The sequence below is a fragment of the Anastrepha obliqua genome, chromosome 6, assembly GCF_027943255.1.
Source record: "Anastrepha obliqua isolate idAnaObli1 chromosome 6, idAnaObli1_1.0, whole genome shotgun sequence".
Classification (NCBI taxonomy): Eukaryota; Metazoa; Arthropoda; class Insecta; order Diptera; family Tephritidae; genus Anastrepha; species Anastrepha obliqua.
The window spans coordinates 21640732-21665169 of NC_072897.1; positions in this window are offsets into that span (position 1 = coordinate 21640732).

Below are 24438 nucleotides of genomic sequence, written 5' to 3' on the forward strand. Positions count from 1 at the left end.
TTGTTATGTTGATTTGTAAATGTTTTTTTAAAATGATCAGCGAGTATTTTTGCTTTTTCTTTTGGTGTTTTCGCCCAAGAATTTGTACTTGTCCTTAGAGGGGGTTGGTGCAAAACCGCGTTTTCGATTTTTTTGCAGGCCTTCCATAGTGTATAGTTTGTAGCTCTAGTAGCTCCCAGTGATGCGATATATTTTTCAAATTTTTCGTCCTTGTCCACTTTTAATATATCTTTAATTTTTTTTGCTGCTATATTCAGCCTTTTTTTGATATCTGGTGAGCGTGTAGATTGCCATTGTTGCCTTAGTTTTCGTTTTTCTCTGATTTTTTCCAAGATTTTATGGGGTAATTTGTGTTTGTTGTTACTCATCTTGATTATAGGTGTGGAAGTTGTTGTTGCATACAGTATACTGTCATTGAAGTATGCGATTGCGGAGTCTATTTCTTTTTCGCTCTTTAGGGGGACTTTTATGTTAAGGCTTTGCTCCATAATTTCACGAAAATAGTTCCAGTTCGTATAATTATTGTAAAATTTATGTGTCTTGTAGTTTAGGATAGGACTGGTTTCATAGCTTAAGAATATTGGAGAATGGTCAGATGAGAGGTCAAAGCTTGGATTTATTTCCAGTTGCTCACTTTTAATATCTTTCGTAATATAAAAGTCAATTAAATCAGGTCGCTTCCGCATATCAGTTGGTCAGTAAGTTGGTTCTCCAGAGCTTAAAAAGTCACTTTTATTTTCTATTATTGCATCGTAAAGATTTTTTCCTTTCGTGTTTGTTATTCTGGATCCCCATAAGGTATTCTTTGCGTTGAAATCTCCGCCTGCAATAAAACGGCCTTCAAGAGTTTTGAGAAAGTCAAAGTATAGTGTCTTAGAATTTTTATGTTTAGGGGGGCAGTATATGGCAGAAAGGGTTAAATGACCACTAAAGTCCTCAATTTGTATAGATGTCGCTTGCAAGTAGTCCTGTCTATAGTGGTTCACATCAATGCATTTAATGTCTTTGTTTATAATTACTGCCGTTCCACCATGTGCCTTGTCATCAGGGTGATTGGTGTGATAAATAGTATAGTTAGGAATGTTTAAATAATTTCTATCTGTGAAATGTGTTTCAGATATTAGAGCTGCGTCTATGTTATTGTTTTTTAGGAATGTTTTTAGTTCCAGTGCGTGTTGGCTTAGACCGTTAGCGTTCCAAAGGACAATTCTTAATTTATTTTGTTCGTTCATTAAATTTAGCGCAAAGTAACGTGATCATGTTTATCATTGCAGACATTTGTGAGATTAATTGTTTCATCATATCTTTCAATTCTGAAATTTCTTTGTTTTCCGTTATAGTTGCTGCAATAGATTGAGCATCATTTTTAGTGTTTATGGCTGTTACTTGAGCGTAAGATAAATTTGATGTTGTAGTACTGTGTTGGGTTGTCACATTGTCTAGTGTAGTTTGTGATGCAACTTTTTCTTGTGTGTTTGTAATTGTGGTGGGATTTTTGTGTATGAGACTTGGAAATTGCTGTATTTTTAATGATTTATAAATCATGCATCCCTTGTAATTAGCTGTGTGGTTTTTACCACAGAGTGCACATTTTATTTCGTTAATGTCCTTGACTGGACATTCTGTGGCTTTATGACTTCCAGCACATTTGACACACACAGGTGTTTTAAAACAAAAATTTTTTGTATGACCGTATTTTTGGCAGTTTGTGCATTGAGGCAAAGTGCGTTTTTGGTGTAGAGGCTCAAATTTAATTTTGCAATGTAGTAGATGTGTAATAGTGTATATATCTTTGTTGTTGGGCTTGGTTTTTAATTCTAGTATAAACAGTGGCAAAGGTGATTTGGTAGTAGCGTGTAAGATGTTATGAATATTTGTAACCTCGTGCCCAAGTTCACCTAATTGTTTTACAGTTTCTCCTTTATCTGTGGAGTTGTGCAAGTTCCTCAGTATCACTTTAAATCCCCTTTGCTCTTTGGGCTTATATGTATAATACTGAGTATTTTTTTCTTTTAATAATTTAGAGATTTGTGTATAGTGGTATGACTCTTTGGGTTGAATTTTTACTTCATTGTTTTGCAGGACTTTCATTTCAAAAACGCAATTCGGAAGTTTGTTTAGCGCGTCGGTTAAATATTTGATGTATTCAACATTCTGTACAAATATAGGTGGTGGTTTTGGAGTTTTAGATTTTTGCTGCTCATTAGTGTTGTTTGTCCCACTGTTTTGCGTTACTTTTTCTTTTTCATCATCAAGAGAGAGTATATCAAATCTGTTTGATGTCAGAGTATGCGGGATTGATTTGTTATTTGTTGGTTTGCTTAACCAGTAGGTTGTAATTGTTTTTTGGTTTGCTAATGCTTTATGTTTTTTGGTGGTTTTTGTTGTTTCTGTATTCTTATCTGGAGAATTACGTGTTCTCTTTGGAAGAGAAAGCTCTTTGTTGTTCTCACCTGCTTTTGCCTGCATAACTATGTTTGGGCATGTAGACATGATTGGCGAGTATGAGAAAATTGAAGAGTTTGTAGTAGCGGTTCTGCTTGTTGATGCCCATGATTCAATTATTAAAGATTTGCTCACTTGTGACATTAGAATTTTGACACTCCCTTACAAGAGGTTGCATTTAAGAAGGTGAGAAAGGGGGAAAAATTAAATCCCTCTTGATGATAATAATAGCAAAAACGTACTTTTTTATTTAAATGGAAATAAGCTGCAAACGGTTTAAAACATAATTTAAAATTAATATTTGAACGTAAATAAGTTATTTTAAAATTCATTGTTCATGCACAAAGTAAATTTAATTTCATATACCATACATATGTACATATGTAGTGTATAAGCAAATATATGATGCAAATAGGAGTTTTTAGCAGAATTTGTCTAATGAGAACTAAAACACAAAATAGTTAAAATAAGTCCAATAATTCAATTCAATTTTGAATTGAATTTTGTTGTTGTGATTACGAGAGCATTAACATTACCCATACATGTTGGGACATAACTCCGCGTTGGTCCGGTAACGAAGTACCGACTGCGGTGCAATAGGCAAATAGGGTCATAATAAATTATTTCATAGGAGAAGCAGATTCATCATAAATTTAATTGACTAAAAACACACTTTAACATACTTACGCCATACTAGACTACGTTTTACCTACGTAAATTTATAGTTTTGATACCCAAGTAAAAAAACATAAAACATTGAAACTAAAGTAAACTCCATACGTAAATTTAAATAATCCAGGGAAGACAAATAATATGCCCCGGTTGTTTTAATTTTTTGACATGTACAATAAAATTTATTTGTTTGCTTTATTGATTAACTTGTAACTTAAATTATCATCAATTTACTAAAGCTAATTTTATCATTATTTAAATATTAAATATTATATATAAAATAAAACTATATAACTTTTACGCTATAATTTCAAAGTCTATTGGCCATTAGTTTGAACTTACGTGTTTGTGTTTGTATGACGCAGGAAAACGATTAAAACAGCTTCAGTTGCAAGCAGGCACAGTGAAAGGCGCAAATTAGCACGGAAATAACCTAATGAATGTAAAATTATAATTTATTTATTGAATAATATGTATTTACTAAAAACTTACTCAAATTCACGACTTCAGAAATTCAAATGTCAGCGAATTCGAAGAAATCAAATAGCAATGATGCCAACGGTTATGTTTGTTCTACAAATTTTACTTTTGCTCCACTTTTACTTACAATCTCTTGAGTTAGCAACACGGTTTCTTGCTAAGGGAGCCGATTTGTCAAGAGAGAACGAGAAAGCTGTTTACTGAGCAAACCTTTAATAATTGAATCATGGTTGATGCCGATGTTGTAACTGTTGTGATTGTTGTTGCGCTTGTGAGAGCTACCAGACAAGTGGTGGGATGAGAAATGCTGGTTAGTTGGATTGGAGTTTGGCATTGCTCATGCCATGAGTGAGGAGTTGTGGGTATAGAGTTAACGGCGGTTGCCAGGTGAGGTTGTAGAGCTGGTGACTTACTCTTTATTTCACTTGCCGAGAACGGAACATTGTAGCTGAACTTGGCACTTGTTAGTTGCTCTTGCGCTGGTGAGCGGAGGCTCTCTTTGGGAGGAGAGCGCCCCACAGGCATTTTAAATGCTAAATTTTTTCACTAGTTGTTTATATTATTTTTATGTTTTTATTTTGTTTGTACTTATATTTGCAAAACAAAGGTTGGACTAAGATAGCACAAGATGTATTGTGTTGCAGTATTAAAGCGTCTATATCGCTGTATGTTTTTAAATATTGTACGATTGGTAGATTCACTACGGAACTTTCACAAAGCAAGAGCTAATAAAAGCACGTCTGTTCAACCGAATCGACTAAGGTTTTTTTGGTTTGGTTATATATTTGCAAATTTTCTGCTTAAATGCGAACTTCATTATTTGCTAAAATTTTTAGAGTGAAGCTGTTATTTGCAACTTCATTTAAAGCACTCTTTAATGTTTTTATACATTTTACGCCTTGAACATATATTGGCGGAGACTTATTATTTTTTTCTTTTACATCTTTATTTACATTTATATTTTGTGATGGTGGATCTTTCATTTGCCCACTGTTTGCAGTTTGAGCAAATTCTTCTTCAGCATCCACATCTAAAGCTGCAAATTTGTTTGCAGAAGAAGTTCCACACAGCCAGTAATTTGGCAGTTTGCTTTAACTCAGGGTTGATGTTGCTTTAATTTTTTTGTTACTGGCAGTCGACGTTGAGACCTTTGTAGGTGAGTTTCGAACCCTTTTAAACACAGCTGCTTTTTTGGTTCAGCGGATTGCGTAAATGCAGACAAAAGGTCGCTACCATTAGTTCTGTCGATGCAGTTGTTGTTGTACCATTTGAAGAGACATCTGAACAAGTAGTTAAAAATATTGCAGACAACCTATGGGGACTCTGCTCTATCGCGTGCACGTGTTTTCCAGTGGTACAAATCGTTCAAAGAGGGCCGTACATGGGTTGAAATCTTGCCTCATGAACGTCGTCCAGCAACATCAGTAAACGACGAAAACATCGGAAAAGTAAAGGAAATTGTGCTTGAAAATCGCACAAATCGCAAAATCGGTTAACGGTGAATATTATTTAGACGTTTTAAAGCGTTTGCGCGAGAACAATCGTCTTAAAAGGAAGGAATTGTGGGACAACAAGTCATGGTTCTTGCATCACGATAATACACCAGCTCACATATCACGTCTTGTTCGCGATTATTTAAACAAAAATAATGTTAATATCGTTCCGCAAGCACCGTATTCGCCCGATATGGCTCCATGTGACTTTTTCCTGTTTCCCAAGCTCAAGTTGAGACAATTGAAGTCATAAAAGAGAATCCGAAGAACACACTCGAGCTTGATTTGTTTACAGTAGCACAGAAAACAAACTATGTGACATATCACGCTGAAATTTGCCATGTAATCTTATAATAGTCCTATCAAAAAATAAAAAATTTATTTTTGCCATATGTCATCCGCGGACCGTTTTACTGATACCGTCTCGTTCATATTTGAGTAGAAGGTATATGTAATATATATAATTGTGGATGATTTGGAAAAAATGCATATATATCGATCATATGAAAAAGCTAGCTTACAGCGTTAACATTCATTGTTTCTAATTACAAACGAATTCTACTCGACTGCTGCTAAATTTGCATAATTCAGTGTTTTACTATTAGCCTTTGGTGAAAAATCTGTCTGTGGTGATTAGTCTTCGTGGGACGAGTACCCTTCAAAATTCAATACGTTCCTGCCATTGAGACTTCTGTATACATTAACGTCTAATATACATAAATACAGAAATCACTATTGAAAGATGTAGGGAAATATTTTCGCAATTTGGAATCCCAAATGCCCCTATGGACGACAATTTAATTCCAGTGACTTCTTAAGTGTAACGCCATCGTCTACGAGTAAGGGGCACTTTACTGTCGAACGGCCAAGCAATAAGTCACCGTCGATGCTAGTGATAGGTCGATAAATTCAATCAAGTTGGGACTTACTGCAGTCGCAGAATAACCTCATAAAATGCTATAAAATAATGAGGCCGACACAAAGAAAAATGACGAATGGTGATTGATAATAGTGCGATTATCTCTAAACGAGTAAGTGGCGATTTGGGGTGATCGAATCACGCAACGGTCATTTACACTACAACGTGAGACTCGATGACGGTCGCATATGGACTAGGCAGTAGTAGCCTTCAAAGAGCAAGCAACTATAGCACATAGAGAACACCAAAACGTGCTGACGATAGAACAAATGCATCCTTTGATGCAGCAAAATGGGAGTCAGCAGCTTTGGGTAGGTAGGTAGAAGAGGCAGTCGGTCTCTAAACCAACTCACTTTAACCATTGCAGTTTACCTGCTACTCCTCGTTAAACCTTTTTATTTCAAATTCAAACCAATTGATCTGGTTGACAGTAATATCTCCAAGGTCATAAGTTACTGACTCTATTCTCCTATACGCCCCAGTATGGTCGGGAGGACTAACGAGACGTTCAAAGGAGATACCGCAAATAACAGACTAAGCAGGCTCAGATTAGCATGTGCGTACAGAACAGTATCTGATGATACGCTATAGCGAGTAAAGTTACCCTCGATACACGAGCAGAAGAACTTAACCGACTGTATCACTCACGTGGGCACAAACCAACATCTGGAGATAAAATAACGGAGCGCGATCGTACGATAGGAAAGTGGCAAAATATGATAGATGGGATCACTCCTGCAAAGGACGATGGACGTGTAACTTGATCCCCAAACTAGATGAACGGATAAGCAGGAAGCACAGGGAAACGGATTGAAATTGAAAAGGAAATTTGAGTAAGTTTAGTCAAGGAGCACTAAGAGATTTGGTGGCTGCTAAAAAATTCAGGCTAAGCCCATTGAATGCAGACCTCTGGAAAGAGGATAGATAGTCAAGGAGGAAAGGAGTAAAGTATCAAAGAAAGAGATAAGAAAGAAAAGTGTGAGAATTTTCCAGATTATTTGGCAAATCTGTAAATATCCTCCAGTTTTACAGAGCGAATATTACTCATTCTCATGACAGCGGAACCCATAACTCGTAGCCTTGCTCTAGCAAAGGCAGGACACTTACAGAGAAAGTACTGAGTACTATCCGCCTCCTCCAAGCAAGACCGGCACATCGGGTCCTCAATGATTCCAATGGGGTCATATGCTGACTGTATGCCTGTAATAATACCGACCATAAACCGAACATCTTTCCTTCCAAGTTTTAGTAGAAAGTTGGACAGTTTTCTGTTCGGACTTGTCACAAAACACTTTGAAGTTCTGCAGCGCTCTAGACCGGACCACCGCTCTTTATGTAGATTGCCTACATGATCGCTAATCCAATTCATGATTCCTGCGGAACTGAGTCCGATCATTGGCTCTGGCCCTTGTGGGGAACCGCTGATCCACGGTTGACCAATTCATCGGCAATTTTGTTTCCTTGAACACCGAAGTGTCCTGGAACCCATATAAGTACAAGCCTGTTCTGTCTCGCAACAGAATTAAGCTTCTTCTTTCATTCCTGAACAATCTCCGAGGTTTGCTTCGCGCTCTCGAGGGCCTTCAGTGCAGCCTGACTGTCACGGAAAACTCCAATCTGTTTCCCGCTCCACCTCCTCTCGATTATCCATTCGGATACATACTTTAAAGATGGCAAAAATTTCCGTTTGGAAAACAGTTGCCATTTCCCCCATGACATAGTGATACTGGTTACTATCGTTTAACTACCATCCGGCTCAGGACTCTATTTCATTCTTTGACCCATCGGTAAAGAAAATATCCGTCAAACCTCCCTGAATGCATTCTGGATTGACATTCAGACATCAAATTACTTTTGAAGTGAAATTATTGGTATCAGGCCGTCATTAGGTGCCAAAAACAGTGGATACTGCTTCGACAGCAAGTTAAAGATTTCTCTGTGTCCCGAAGTTCCATCTTCGTGCCAGAAACCATATGGAGTCTACACATTGCTTTTATTGCTTCCTTTTGTATCTTAAGATCCAAGGGGAGTAAATCAAGCATAGCATTTAGGGCATCACCAAAGGTTGTACTCATGGTACCCGTAATGCGCAAACATTCACTTCTTCACATAGTTCCCGGATTGTGGACTTAACCATGCTCCATCACCATCAAACCACAGAGGCATAAGTGATTATTGATCTGATAAGTCCTGTGTATATCCATAGTACCACAGCAGGTTTCAGAACCCAGGTTTTACCAAAGGCTCTACGGCTTTGCTGAAAAATGCTTAATGCGCGATTCACCTTCAGTGAAACGTGTGTCTCCCAAGTCAGCTTCTTTTCCAAGATTAAAAAAAAAATAAATAAATAATTGGCGCGTACACTTCTGTTAGGTGTTTGGCCGAGCTCCTCCTCCTATTTGTGGTGTGCGTCTTGGTGTTGTTCCACAAATGGAGTGACCTACAGTTTCAAGCCGACTCCGAACGGCAGATATTTTTATGAGGAGCTTTTTCATGGCAGAAATACACTCGGAGGTTTGCCATTGCCTGCCGAGGGGCGACCGCTATTAGAAACATTTTTTTTTTATTAATTTTGCTTTCACCGAGATTCGAACCAACGACCTCTCAGTGAATTCCGAATGGTGATCACGCACCAACCCATTCGGCTACGGCGGCCAAGATTACTCCTAGATATTTAACTTTATTGGAAAGACCAAGTGTCACACCATTCAGTGTTGGAAGACTAAGTCCATCCAATTTCCGTTTTCTTGTGAACAAGACTATGGTTGTTTTGTTCGGATTAACGTAAAGACCTTCTCTCATGCACCAGTCATCGATTTGGTGTAGAATCTTCTGAACTTTTGTGCAAAGCTTTCTTGGGGATTTATCAGATGTTAGCGAACAGACATCGTCCGTATACGCTTGGACAGGAAAACCGAGTTCCTGTATCTCCGCTAGTAGAGAGTCTACGACCAAGCATCATAACAGCGGAGAAAGAGCACGCCTTTGGAGACATCCTTGCTTGGCCCTGACGGTGATTAGTTCGTCACTTTTCTCACTAGCGGTTAACAGCCTCTCAGAGAGCATGGAATGTATCCACTTTACATTGAATTGATTAACTCCGCGTCGTTCGGCAGAGGAACATATTGAGGCAAAATTGGCATTATCAAAAGCCTCCTCAATGTCCACGAACACGCCAATTGTGTACTCGTCAATATCCAGCCCAGCTTCAGTCTTGCTAACAAGATCATGTAAGGGTGATTCACATGATTTTCCACTATGGTAAGCATGTTGATTTCTACTGAGTGGACCTCCCGGCAATACCCCCACTCAAATATGTTTCTCCACCCCTCATTCTTGACTTTGCAACACGAACGATGTCAAACTGATTGGTCTAAAATTGTTTGATAGGGAATAGTCATCTTCTCCTGGTTTCGGAATAAATACTTCTCTTATGCGTCAGCATTGGGATGGTATATGATCAAGTGCAAGACAGGCTGTGAAGGTCCTTTTCAGGGCCTCAATCGGCCTGTCTCCTTCTTTCTTAAGCATTGCTGGATATATTCTATCAGGTCCAGGGGACTTAAAAATTGCAAAGGAAGATAAAGACATCGATTCTTTTGTCACTATCCGACTAACAATTAACCAGCTGTAGCTAGAGGCTCCACCGTCGCTTTTGTTCACGCCACTCTCTACTTCAGAGAGTGTTCTACTGCCCGGAAAATGGGTTAAGAGTAGAGAATTAAACGTTTGCCATTGGAAATGGTGTACCATCAGGTTTTCGAATGGAATCCAGCCTTACTAAGCGGTCTAGATGAAGGACCTAAAGAGTCTCGCTGTTTCCCTTATTTCTTCGACGTTACAGCAGAAATTTCTATAGAATTCAAGTTTGGCTTTCCATATTTTTTTCTTATATTCTCTCTGTGTAAGTCGATGATTGGTCCAATCCTCTTCTGTTTGGGTTTTTAAGGTCTTATTAAGAAGTGTTCTGGACCGTACTCGAAGCTTCGACAGTTCAGGAATCCACCAAGGAACCGCTTTCCCCTGTCTATTTCGCCTGAGTGAGCACAGTTCCTCAAAGCAATTGATTAAAATACCTTGAAATTTCTCAGTAGCATCTTCAATCATTTCTATTGATTTGAGTTTTTTCAGGTTTGGTAATTGCTCTATTATTAGCTCACCATACCTGTCCCAGTCCACATTTTGAAGATTTCTACCGGAAGGTATTGATATTGTACCAATTCCCAGTCGGAATTCGATAAGACCATGATCATAAAGAGAATCCTCTTCCAAAATTCGCCATCGGTTGATTTGATTTCCAACTGACTTATTCGTTTTTTCTTGTTCCCTCCACTAGGGAGCATAGGACCTCAACAAGGCTTAGTCATGCGTTGGTTTCGTTAATTTGTGTTGTTTTCTCGCAGGGTAGGTGATTAGCTGGTCGCTACCAGTCCTAAACAGCGGAATGCCCACCTGTCGTTGATTAGGAACAACGCTTTCTAACTGTTTAGAATGCCATCTGTGTTTCACATTTTTCTGCCAGAAGGATCACATAGATGGTTGAGGATTTCGCTAAATTTGGTGTGTCTGGGTTATTACCGCGAACGCCCGCTTCCAGTTGCTGGTGCCACTGATGCAATGTGTAACTGTGTCTTTTTCTTTGCATAGTGCAATGCAAGTAATGCGCTGACTTTTGTGCGTGAGTTAGGATTGGAAGGATATAGTTTTAGGATTGAAGAATGAAATTTTTTTTTGTTTTTGTTTAGGAAACTAGGTATGTTTGGAAAAGTGCACTTACGCTAGACATCGAGGCCACTACTGACCTATTGGTAGGTGCTGAATCAATCACCTCTTGTCTCTTTTTGGTCACAAAAGTTCGTTTGTTACCAGTGTTTCGAATGAACAAATTAGATGACAGGATAAAATCCAGTAACTTAAGACCTCTGGGGTTGCATTTGCTGCTTCCCCATACAATGATCTGTGAATTTACATCACAGTCCACTATTAGCCCCAGATTATTGGATTCTGCATACTTGACTACTTCTCTTAACTCCCTCGAATAGTCGTATGGTAGGTAGGCCGAAACTATGGTAAATTCGACACTGCCCAGTACTTTACTTTTGCAACAACGAAATCTCTGAAGCATAGTTCTTTTAACATGGTGTGTTCCATCAACCTTGGCATGATGATACATTCTCGCGGTCTCACACTCCCTTCGCAATGAAGTATTTGTCCCCACGACATAGCACCTAGACCACAGATATGTTTGTGACATATCCATGGTTCTTTTATTAGTATTATGTGTGGGTTTGTTTGCAGTTTTGCATGCCTACTGCATAGGACTCTACGGCGCCGACTCTTAATGACTTCCTTCTGAGTGAAGCCATCACACCACAAACTCCGATTGCCAACGAAGTTCTGGAGAAGCCGTGAAGACACTTTGAAAACGATGGATGCAAATACCTTGCCAGAGAACAAAACCTCTGCAGGTAGATAGTATCGTCTTCATATGCGATCTCAATGTATCTTGCCGGGACTGGTACTGAGGCAAGGTGGAACGCTTTTATGTGGGAGCGGATGACTTTTATGATTTCTCCTCTGGGTAGCTGGGCAAGTGACAGCCGCAGACTCAGCCCTTCGTTCAGATGACATCACTTGTCCTTTTCGATGGCATCACATTTCCTCTGCCGAAGCCTTTCCTTGGGCGGATCTCGAAGCCCAAGCAATCGGTCCATTAGCCAATTATTGGTCTCATTATCATGATGTAAATCCATCAAAGGATCTACAGCGAGATTCTCCTGCTAGGCGTTTGCAGATCATGAGAGCCTTTGTTGCTTTGGACAAGGTTGCATCAACACGACTCTACCAGCTAAGCCTGGCATCCAGTACAGGGCCAAGATACTAACTTCGCTGACCAAACCAATAGCAAGCCCGGTTCGTGCTGATCTCCCTCATTCTTGGTAAAATTCTTTTCCTGGTGAAAGAAACCCAGACCCATCCCAGCGTTTTTATTTTACTGTGTGTGACTATATGTACGCTGAATGGTTTTCTGTTTCTGTCTGCGTAAAACACCAAAATGAAGAAAAAAGTTTTCTAATAGCGGTCGCCGCTCGGAAGCCTCACAAGCCCCTGAGTGTATTTTTGCCATGAAAAAGTTCTTCATAAAAATATCTGCCGTTTGGAGTCGGCTTATAACTGTAGGTTCCTCCATTTGCGGAACAACATCAAGACAAACACCACAAATAGGAGGAGAAGCTCGGCCAAACACCCGAAAAGGATATAAGGGCCAATAAGGGTCATATATATTTTAAGTAATACATGATATTATGTGCAGTATGTGCCATTGGAAGCTACAACTTTACTCCACCTTTATCCAGATTTAGCAACGTGTGACCTGGCGTTGCCATGCAGCAAAATCATGTCTACCGTCCCATTCCATTAGCTGAAGTCGGTAACTATGTTTTTCTTTTCCGCCGTTCAAGAAGCCTCTCACACGGCTTCAAACGTCTCTCGATATCCCCTTCAATTGATGTGGCACCCAGTTCAAATTACCAGTAAATTACTAGAGCGAACACAAACATTGTATCAGCAGCGACACCTCTTTTGCGAGGGCGGAAACTGATTCCCTTACCCAGTATAATCGGATCTTGGCCCCTGGTCTCTTCCATTGGGAAAACTGGGCTTTGCATATCCCGTGATTCGTCACCAGTTATGACCCTTTTAAGCAAATCTGGATCATCGTTGGCGTAATTTAACAATTTCTGAGCGATGCTCATGCGACGTTTTTTTTTGGTAAAACTTCAGCAATGGAATATGCGGCAACCGATATTCCGACATCCTGAGCAACTTTCCTCACTTTCTCAACATTTTCATCGGTTGTTGAGTTTTTGGGCGTTCAGAGCGAGCGTCGTCATTCACGCCATCTCGACCTTCTGTGAAAAGCTTGTACCATTTGCAAACATTTTTTTGATTCAGAGTACACTCACCGTATACCACTGTCAAATCCATCACAATGTTTTTGAGCCTTGATTTCATTTTGTACACAAAACTTGATGCAACTTCCTTGATCAATTTTTTCGGTAGCAGAAAATCGCCGAACACGCAAAACACTTGTCTTATTTGTACCTTCCACAAAGAAACTAAATATGCTATATTGCTAAAACCGTGAACTTATCTTCGAGACGAGTGTACCAACACATAAAAAGTAATCGAAAGTCGAATGTACGTAATGCGCGAAATTTGAAACCTCGCCTTATTTTTTGAACGCTCCTAGTTTATACATACCTATAATTTAGTCAAAACTGTTGCGAAGAATATGGACTTAAGTAGTCTTTGCAGGTTTTATTTAAATATGATATTATTCGCGAATTTTGTGTTTTTTTTTTTTAATTACTTATTTACTCATTAATTTCTACATATTTTCTCCCCTTCAAAATAAACCCCATGAGATTTTGTGCACTTGTGCCAACGTTTTTTCCAATCTTCGAAGCACTTCAAAAAATCATTTTTCTATCTTGTTCAGCTTCTCCTTCGATGCCGTCTTTATCTCGTCTATCGTAGCGTAGCGTCGTCCTTTCATGGGCAGACCTTTCATAACCATAAACTTACGATTCGTCACCAGCTATGACCCTCTGGAGCAAATTTGGGTCGTCGCCGACAGATTTCAACATCTCATTAGCAATGTTCATGCGATGCTGCTTTTGGTCGAAATTGAGCAGTTTTGGTACGAATTTTGCGGCGACCCGTCTCATTCCCAAATCATTGAAAAAAATCGAATGGCACGATCCAATCGATATGTCTAGGTCCTCAGCAACTTCTCTAACGGTGATTCGACGATTGGCCAACACCATTTTGTTCACTACAACAATTTTTTCGTCTGTTGTTCAAGTGCTCGGGTGTCCGGCACACTTTTCGTCGTTCAAATCTTCTCGGCCTTCTGAGAACATTTTGTACCACCGATAAACGTTGCATTGGTCCAAAGTAGCTTCTCCGTATGACACAATGTACATTCGGAATGCATCCGCGCATTTAATTTCGTATTTCACACATGTTCTTTGATCCATCTTTTTGAATAGGAAAAAATCGAAAACGAGCCGAAACACGTCCAAGCAAAGCAGCTGTCAAAATTAATTGAACATTCAAAATGGCCGAACTCGTCGGCATGAATGAGAGATATGAGTACCAACATACCGCCACAAGAAAATCGCAATTCGAATATACGTAACCTGCGAAAATTCGAAATTCGCGATATCTTTTGAACACATCTCGTATATAAATAACAATTGTGAAGAATGGCATTTAAACAATATATTTGACTGATTATTTAGAAATTCAAATTCAAAAATTGAGTAGGATAATTGAAGGCTTAACAGGGGAGACTCCTTTATTAAGTTGCCTTGTCAAAAAAGTTTAAACAAGTTTCCTCAAAATGTATATCAAAATTAGTTTATTATTGGATGTTACTGTAATGGTTACGGGATACCATTGCATATGGTTATTAGTACTCGTAATGGTTACGGGATAGAAAATATAATCGAATGAATTTTCAAAAATATTTATCGAAAAGGCATTGATAAATTGTTTTAGGACATGTTAAATTCATGCATGTTAAGCACATGTCAGGCTCAATAAAGTGTCAATCAGTTCTCCCCCAGTCGCCATAGAATGGCAGGTTTTGGCGTGAAATTATTTTTTTTTTAGAATAACAATCTATAAAATCTTTAATTAAATTAAAAGTAAAAACAGAGAATTTACGGATCTTTTAACTTCTAGTGGTTTTAGATTTATTAGAAGTAACCGAAATATACCAGGTGTATAAGCTTAAATCCGCTGATTGCTCGTAGATGGCGTTAGTGAGCATATCAAGTTACCATAGAAATGCCATATTTTTTTTTTGCATGGGTTCGACACCTGTTTACATCAATCACTGGACATCATCAGTGATTTCATACAGCAACACACTTTTTTCCTTGCGTAATCATGTCTAATTTTGTGCCAAAAAAAGAGCATATGCGGGAAGCTCTACTTTTTTGCTTTAATTTGAAGAAATCGGCTGCCGAATCGCATCGAATGCTTGTGGAGGCCTATGGTGACAGTGCATTATCGGAAACAACTTGCAGAGACTGGTTTCGTCGGTTCAAAGACGGCCATTTTGACTTGAGTGACAAGAAGCGTGAAAATTGGCCCAGAAAAGTTGAGGACCATGAATTGCAGGCTCTTTTGGATGAGGACGATACCCAATCGCAAAAAATGCTTGCCGAGCAGTTAGGTGTCACTCAACCAGCCATTTCCATGCGTTTACGTGCCATGGGAAAGGTCCAAAAAGTCGGAAAATGGGTACCCCATGAATTGAACGATAGACAGATGGAGCGACGCCAAAACACAGGCGAAATCTTGCTGGCTAGGCATAAAAGAAAGTCGTTCCTGCATCTTGTGGTGACTAGCGATGAAAAGTGGATATACTTTGAGAATCCTAAACGAAAAAAATCATGGGTCGATCCCGGCCAACCATCAACTTCTTCATCAAGACCTAATCGCTTTGGACGCAAGACGATGCTGTGCGTTTGGTGGGATCAGCAGGGTGTCGTTTACTATGAGCTGTTGAAACCTGGTGAAACTGTTAATTCTCATCGCTACCACCAACAACTCATCAAATTGCGCCGTGCTTTGCGTGAAAAAAGGCCTCGTTATGAACAAAGACATGAGAAGCTGATTTTCCTCCACGACACCCCCCATCGCACACGTCAAGAATGGTCCAAAACTACTTGGAGACAATCAATTGGGAGGTGCTACCTCATCCCGCTTATTCACCAGACCTGGCCCCTTCGGACTATCATCTGTTTTCAGCGATGGGTCACGCGCTCGCCGAACAGCATTTCGATTCGTACGAAGACGTCCGGAAATGGCTTGACGAGTGGTTCGCCTCGAAAGATGAAGAATTCTTTTGGCGTGGTATACACAAATTGCCCGAGAGATGGGAAAAATGTATAGCTAGCGAGGGCAAATACTTTGAATAAATTATTTTTTTGCTTTCTATAAAAAAAGGGTTTTTTTTTTACTAAAAAACAGCGAATTTAAGCTTATACACCTGGTATATGATGACAGAGGAGACATCAACGTGTCCAGTGCTACTCCTCTGATTCAGAAAGGCTTGCAGGGGTCAAAAGCCTTTACAAAGAGCCGGTGTGGATGAGGGCTATATTACGATCAACATATTTCATCATATCCGTAAAAATTTAATGATCATTCACGCCTTGCAGTCTCTTCCATTCTAAAGCGGCCACTGCAGTTTTACTAACTCGTTTAGCAAATCGCGAGATGATGTTAATCTCAGCCCTTGGTTTGTGCCAATAGGGGTTTCAGACTGAATATTCGAGGCTATAAGCTGTTGGTATCCAGTTTTGATGGCGTTCCTCGAGCTCACATTTTCAAAATATCTACTCTGGATATATTTAATTCATCGAATCTTGGCGATAGCGATCTGGTGGCAGATAGCCTTGAGCACAAAAATTTTAGTTATTGGTTGGCGTCCGCCTATCTCGCTCATGATCATAATCATTTCCTTTATCTTCCATTGGAGCATAAGACCCCAATAGAGCATTTTGACCTGGTTCTGTATTTGGTTAGCAACTTTAGTGCATTCCACGACTTCCCGCACCAACGGTTTCTTTTTGTAGCGATCTTCTCCATGTAGTCATAGGTTGGTCCTTCCTGTAACATACTTGGGTATTTTAACCGAGAGCTGGTCGATAGATTACCGTTGTATCTTTTCGCAATGTGTAGCCTAAACACCTCCACTTTCGCAATTTTATATGGTTGGCTATATTCTACTGTCTGGCGAAACCCAAGTTGTCTTTGACCTTCCTTTTGTATGAAGAGTGTGCCTCCAGTTGCTAGAGCATATGCGCTGAGTTGTTCCAGTAGCACTTCGCTCTTGACGTTAAACGTGCCTAGCCCTTTTTTGCCCGTTATATGTTCAAAGCTGGTGTTGTCACAGTCCGTGGGGGTTTTCGAGTGGCTGATCGCTTGCTGTAGAAATTCAGCTTGAAGTTCTCATCCGCTGCTAAATATAATTTAGTTGGCGCGTTAACTTGTAAAATTCGAAACGGATTCTTCATCAGTGCGGACGTGTTTTTTTCTTACGCTCCAATATCTACGAAATATCTGTGTTTAAAGAAATAATCAAAATACCAAAACCAGCGAAATAGACGCTTCAACCAAAACATTGCAGATCGCAATACAGTTTGTGTCAACAAAAACAATCAAACTAAAAGAATAAATAAAACAAAAAACAAATAATAATAAAAACAAATAATAATAAAAACAAAAAATAAGTAAAGCCTATCCTGTTATGCCAGTAGAGCGAACACCACCTACACCGAGTTATGCTCGTGGTGACAACAAACTCCCACCGGATAAAAATAATCTCAGTGCGCTCTCTCAAACGTGTTTGCTCAGTGCGCGCAGTGAAAAAATACCAAATGAGAGGAAAAATTACTCCTCTCTTACCGCCTTAATAGGCAGTCAACAATCAAAAAACGCCGCATCACCTGTGAATCCCGCAGATGCACTCCCTTGGACTGCTCAATGCACCACCCTAATCACTCCACTATCACCAACTGCTTCTCTCTCCAACAAAAATAAGTATACCTATACTATTCCAACTCCACATTCTGATGAGACATCCACTAAAAAGTCTACAACAACAATAACAACACAAAGACAATACATAACTACCGCAGTATCAACAGCCACAACAACAACCGTGTATACTACCACAACAGCGATCGCCTCCACAATTGCATCACTAACAACAAACACGCAAGTACAATATGCAAATAATTTAAATTATACCAACTGCAAAGAGCAGCTTAGTCAAAAAAGAAATCGCGAAACTCAATCACCAAACAAACAAACAGAAGAGCTTAAGAGCAGCAAAAAACATAAACCCAAAGCACAAAATACAACACAGACAACACTAAAAGAGTACTGGCTGGGCAATCCAGCCTCTTCAAACAAGTTTGCTCTCCTAGCGGACGAAGATATATTAGAAGAACAAAGCGACAGTGGGACAGTTCCGAATACCAGCCAACAAACTCCACGCATGCAAAAACCTCCACCTATATACGTTCAGAATGTTGAAAATATAAAAGCTCTAGCCGACGCGTTGAATTCGATACCAAATATATTTTACGAAATAAAAGTACTTAGCAAAAACGAAATAAAATTACAAGCAAAAGAGTCTTTACACTATAAAAAAATGATAGAACTACTTAAGCAAAAACAAACAAAATACTACACGTTTAGACCAAAAGATGAACGAGGATTTAAAGTAATACTACGTAATATGCACTATTCAACTGACACCGAAGAAATTAAACAAGAGCTAGCTGAATTAGGTCACGAAATAACAAACATTCATAACATACAAATAATTAACTCAGAACGCAAAAAACAACCACTTTCACTATTTTCACTTGAATTAAAAACAAAGGATAATAACAAAGAAATATATAGTATAACTAATCTCCTACATTGCAAAATTAGTTTTGAACCACCCCGCCAAAAAAGAATAGTACCACAATGTACAAACTGCCAAAGATACGGACATACGAAAAATTATTGTCAAGTAGACCCAGCGTGCGTAAAATGTGCAGGCAAACACAAAACAATTATGTGTCCAATTAAAGACAACAATAAAAATAGCATAAAATGCATACATTGCGGCGAAAATCACACAGCAAACTACCGCGGATGTGCGATATATAAAGCACTACAAGTCCAGAGATATCCGGCACTACGCAAAAAAAGTATTCAAAATGAAAAAGAACAAATGAATAATGAGACAATCGAAACAAACACAAATACAACACGAGTGGTGCCAGGCATAACATATGCCCAGGCAACAACAATCAACACAATACCAAAAGAACAGAATCAAACAAAAAATAACATCGAACATGTTCCAAAAAATAACGACGATATGATCGATTTAAAAGAAATGATGAGACAATTAATAACCCAAATGACAAGTATGATGAACATATTAACGCTGCTCGTTACCAAACTCGATGAACGAAAGGAATAAAATTAATTTAGCTATATGGAATGCGAATGGACTTGCTCGCCACGTTCTGGAACTTAAATCATTCTTAATAAATAAATCAATCGATATAATGATGATCTCTGAAACTCATGCCACTGACAAAACTTTTGTTAGCATACCGAACTATAATATACATTACACAAATGAACCCGACAACAAAGCGCACGGTGGGACAGCAATTATTATCAAAAGAAATATTATATAATATACATTGAACTGGAGGTATACAGAGAAAAAAACATCCAAGCCACCACAATAGCCATAGAAGACACAAAAGGGCAAATAGCAATATCTGCAGTCTACTGTCCCCCCAAATATAACAACACAAAAGAACAATACCTGCATTATTTAAAATCGCTAGGGAATCGATACTTAGCCGGAGGAGACTACAATGCTAAAAATATACTTTGGGGGTCAAGGTTAACAAATAAAAAAGGGAGGCAATTAATTGAAGCCATTAGAAAAAATAATAGTCGGTTTATTAGCACAGGTGAGCCAACCTACTGGCCAACAGATACGAAAAAACAACCGGACTTAATTGACTTTTGCATAATTAAAAATATCCCATATGAAAATCTGACAATAAAATCATGTTTAGAGCTATCTTCAGACCATTCACCATTAATTATGACCTTACTTGGACCTATTGAAATAAAACAATCCCTGGGCCTATATAATTCTAGAACGAATTGGACTAATGCTTGCCAAATATTAGAGCAAAAACTCAAAATAAATATATCACAGAAAACTCGAGATGAAATTAACTCCGCTATTGTATATTTCAATGATAGCGTAATACAAGCAGTTGGTTATTCTACACCAACACCGAAAATGACAAATAAAGAAAGTATCCCAACTTATATTAAAGAGAAAATCGGCGAAAAAAGAAAACTCCGCAAAACATGGCAAACGACCAGACATCCAATAGATAAAACCAAACTTAATAAAGCGACCAATGAGCTAAAAGCATTACTTACAAAACACAAGGAGAGTAAACTTCGAAATTAAATGGCAAACCTGGGAACAGCAGCATCTACAAATTACTCCCTATGGAAAGCAACGAAACACATTAATGGCGCTGTAATACATAAACCTCCCATCAAAACACAAGCCGGCACATGGGCAAAAACAAGCAAAGAAAAAGCCGACTCCCTAGCCAGACACTTCTTAGACACATTTACAAGCGAAATGGATAATCAAAACATTAACATCAAATCTGATAACATAATAAACGTTCCGCAAATTAAAACAAGAAAGACCACCATAAGCGAAATTAAAAATCAAATAAGACAGCTAAGCGATAAAAAAGCTCCAGGATATGACTTAATAAATGGAAAAATTTTAAAAGAGTTACCTGAAATAGCATTGCAATTCATAAGAAATATATTCAATTGCATGTTAGAGACTAAATACTTCTCACGACTATGGAAAATTGCTCAAATTACCGCCATACCCAAACCAGGAAAAGATGCCACCAAAACTGCTTCATATCGACCCATCAGCCTATTGCCAATTCTTTCAAAAGTGTTTGAAAAAATATTGTTCGACCGACTAGAACCAATTTTGACAGCAAAAAAAGTGATACCAAGCCATCAATTCGGATTTAGACGGCAACACTCAACAGTCCAACAAATCCACAGGGTTACTAACAAAATACTTAACGATATGAATGACAAAAAATATTGTGTAGCTGTATACCTAGACATTGCAAAAGCCTTTGATAAAGTTTGGCATAAAGGACTTTTGCATAAGCTCAAACGAATCTTTCCACAAAACTACTTTGAACTTTTGAAGAGCTACATAACTGATCGAAAATTTTATATAAGATATGAAGACGAATATTCCGATATTCTACCAATGACAGCTGGAGTACCGCAAGGCAGTGTATTAGGTCCTCTCTTATATCTAATATACACCGCAGATGTGCCAACTCCGACAACAGATAATACAATGATAGCAACGTTCGCGGATGATACTGTATTAATGGCATCAAACAATGACGAAAAACTGGCGACCTTTACACTTCAAAAATTAATAAACAATACAGTAAATTGGTTTGACGAATGGGGTATAGAAGTTAATAAAGACAAAACTATACAAGTTATATATACAAACAAAAAGACATCAAAATACAATCTTACCTTAAAAAACAACAAAATAAAAATCTGCCCAGCAGCAAAATATCTTGGAATAACTATTGACGAAAAACTAACATGGAAGCAGCATATCATTAACAAACGAAATCAAATCAAGAATAAGTACCGGCAATTAAGTTGGCTAATCGGACGAGCATCAAAACTATCACTGTATAATAAAGTGACTATATACAAAACAATTATTACTCCTATCTGGAAATACGGAATAGAAATATGGGGAACGGCTAAAAACACAAATATCCAGCTCATACAGCGAACACAATCCAAAATATTACGAAATATAACAAATGCTGGTTGGTTTATTTCCAATGAAGCCATACATCGTGACTTAAACGTAGACACTATCCAAGAAACAATCACCAAATGTAGCACTAAGCATATACAGCGACTATTAGTCCACCAAAACGAAGAAATGCGTAAAATAGCACCGGCGGAAAATATCAAACGAAGATTAAAGCGACTCACACCGACTGATCTAACTATAAGATTTACAGTGTTATCACAAAAAACAATAATATAATAATAATAACAGATTCTTTTTACATTGGTAAAAGAACATAATAGACCCTAATTGTACAAAAATTACATATTGTTAATATATAACAGACTGTAATAAATAAAGGGGAGATATAAAAAAAAAAAAAAAAAAAAAAAAAAACTTGTATAGTTGTGCTGTTCCTTGCTCTCGAATAGAACCTCGCTGATATTATGCGTTCTTTGATTGGCTCCCAAGTGCTCAAAAGAAACTCGACCAAGTCATTGTGGGCATCGCTTGGTTCTCAACCGGAGTATATAAATTTTCATCCGATCTTAATTAGTATTCTTCGAATCCATTACACCTGCACTCTGCGAAGTCCATCATTTAAATATGAAGTATTCTAAGTCCCTCCGCGGCTTGGTGTTGCCTACCACATTGATAGAGTGCCCTTGCATTCCGTCTGACAACGGTGATACGCGTCTTGAAGGGGAATATCGCTTGTTGTTTCTTTTGGGGGTTATTATAATGATTTTATAAGGTTTCTGTTACAGATGAACTCGTGTTTATATTTATCCTGGGTACTAGGCTACTCATTTGCCACATACGTGAGAAGCCGATTTTTGTCACTCGAGAAAGGAAAGAGACTTAACGCATCACATTGGCCTCAGATGTTATCCCTACCTTAAAAGATTTCTTGATAGTTAGTAAAAAAAAATCGTTTTCAGTTCATAGGTATATTGAATTTAATCTTTGGATTCCCTACCAGCGCCGATATTTCGAAGAAATATTAAGAAAACCAAGAGTCTCTCACAGAACTTCTTCTTCTTTTTAACTGGCGCGATAACCATTTAAGCGATTTTAGCCATGTTGGACACATCAAGTGAAACCAAGTTCTTCTCCATCTGATCTTTCCTCTGCTGCCCCAGCTGGTACCGCATCGAATTTTTTGAGAGTCGGAGCGTTTGTATCCATTTGGACGACATGACCCAGCCAACGAAGCGGCTGGATCTTTATCCGCTGCGCTATGTCTATGTCGTCGTAAAGCTCATGCAGCTCATTATTCCATCGGCTGCGATATTCGCAATCGCCAACGTGCAAACATCCAACGGTCCAAACATCTTCCGCAGAATCTTTCTCTCAAATATTGACTCCTCATCGGATATTGTAATCGTCCAAATCTTTTCCAACATCAGGTTAAAAAAGTCACACGACAGAGAGTCACTCTGTCTGAAGCCTCGTTTAGTGTTAAACGGCTCAGAGAGGTCTTTCCCAATTCTGACGGCGCTGCTCATATTGAGCAACGTCATCTTGTGGGGATACCAAATTCAGACATCGCGGCATATAGGTAACTCTTATTCGTACTGCCGAATGCAGCTTTGAAGTCTGAACTAACTTTATGAAATCACTTGATGATTTGCCTATGCAAAGTGTAGATATATACAAGTACCACTCTCAACCAAGTACTAAAAAAGCTCACCAGCATCTACAACAAAGCACTTAGCGCGGCCTGCCCCTTAATCAAGAAGAGTGAGGAAACCAAAACCACCTTGGTGGCCTCAAGAAGATCTGGGTGGGCGATTGGGAATTATAAATCACCTGGTACCGATGGTATCGCACCAGGAAAGCTTCAACGAATGCTTGATCAGACGATGTCATAGCTTCTGGTCGGTTTTAAAAGTTCCCTCCCATATTGGTGATAAATGAAGAGAAACCACTGTAGTTTTTATTCACAAGGCAGGAAGATTTCACATGTCCTTCCGAAGGGCTTCCGACGAATTAGTTTGTCAAGGTATCTTCTGAAAACTCTGGAACGTTTGGTCGATCTTCACATAAAAGAGTGCTTGAACAGTAGTTACTTCTCGACAGCTCCCCATGCCTTTCTTGATTTAATCACAGGTCACTGTCTGCTAGATTGACATGTCTCCAAGATGGAACGTACCCCGTTCCGACTATTCCAGAAGCTGCAAGAATGAAGAGGAGGAAGACTCGTTTTGATTTTTTGTTGTTTAGAGGAGTATAAATTGAAAATATCAGAAACATCATCAAAGGTGCCGTCACACCAGTGTTATGTGGGGCATGCTCCCACTAACCCTATAACATTCCTCCCTCTCGTCTGCCTCCACCTTGGGACATCTAAAAGCATTTCATCAAGGCAGAGCCGTGTTTATTCCTTTTAGACACACAAGGTACCTGCGTCCAGGCCCCCATTGCCTTATGACCAGTGGTTTATCGGAAAATTGCAATATTGTTACTTGATATTAGCTTGTCGTCAGTTTGGGTTCGTCTTGAGGCTTTACCTGATGCGTTCGTGCTTATCGTCTGTTCGTGAATACAGTCAACCCCGCAGGAGATCTGTTTCCCAATGGCTTCTTTGGGCGACGCATCTGTTGGGTGTTCTACATCGGTCGCATTCTCTGGGCTTCCGCTTTGCGCTCCCATTCCAAATTTCGGAGTTTTATTACTATACTTGCTGCAAACTGTGCAACTGAGGACCCGATGTGCCGGTCTTGCTTGGAGGAGGCGGATAGTACTGAGCACTTACTCTGTAAGTATACTGCCTTTGCTAGAGCAAGACTAGCTGTTTTGGGTTCCGCTGTCGTGAGAATGAGTAATATTTGCTCTGTAAAACTGGAGGATATTTACAGATTTGCCAAAGAATCTGAAAAATTCCCACAGGACTAACTAAATTTATCTCTGTCTCTATTCTTTCC